We start from the raw sequence: 343 nt of genomic DNA, 5'->3' as shown, positions 1-343 counted from the left end.
TAGCTTTGATTATCCCTTTTTTCCCATCTGTATCAGTCTTGCCATCCTTCCCACCTCTTTTTTTTGTTTGAATCGTTGCTTGTTTGTTAGGAGAACAGTATTGTTTAATTACAGTATTGTTTAATAACAGAAAAACACTTTGTAAAAAACAGGTTACGTGTTTTCTGCATGCTTAGGCTATAGTTATCCATTAAACCGTTATTCAGTTAAATCGAGCCATTTAAAAAGCCCTATGGACTCATTAAGCCTATATCAGAAGGGTAAAAATTTTGGCTTCGCCCGATTCGAACCGGGGACCTTCAGTGTGTTAGACTGACGTGATAACCAACTACACCACAAAACC

General features: G+C 37.3%; 1 non-coding gene across 1 annotated transcript; it reads right to left on the bottom strand.

The window, feature by feature from the left end:
- Positions 1-270: 270 nt before the first annotated feature.
- On the bottom strand, positions 271-343 carry TRNAV-AAC. Its single transcript has one exon. It is a non-coding gene; the product is annotated as a tRNA-Val (tRNA).

The sequence above is a fragment of the Brassica napus genome, chromosome C8 (genome assembly GCF_020379485.1).
Source record: "Brassica napus cultivar Da-Ae chromosome C8, Da-Ae, whole genome shotgun sequence".
Classification (NCBI taxonomy): Eukaryota; Viridiplantae; Streptophyta; class Magnoliopsida; order Brassicales; family Brassicaceae; genus Brassica; species Brassica napus.
Note: the sequence above shows the minus strand (reverse complement) of the source record. Positions and strands in the feature narration are given on the sequence as shown.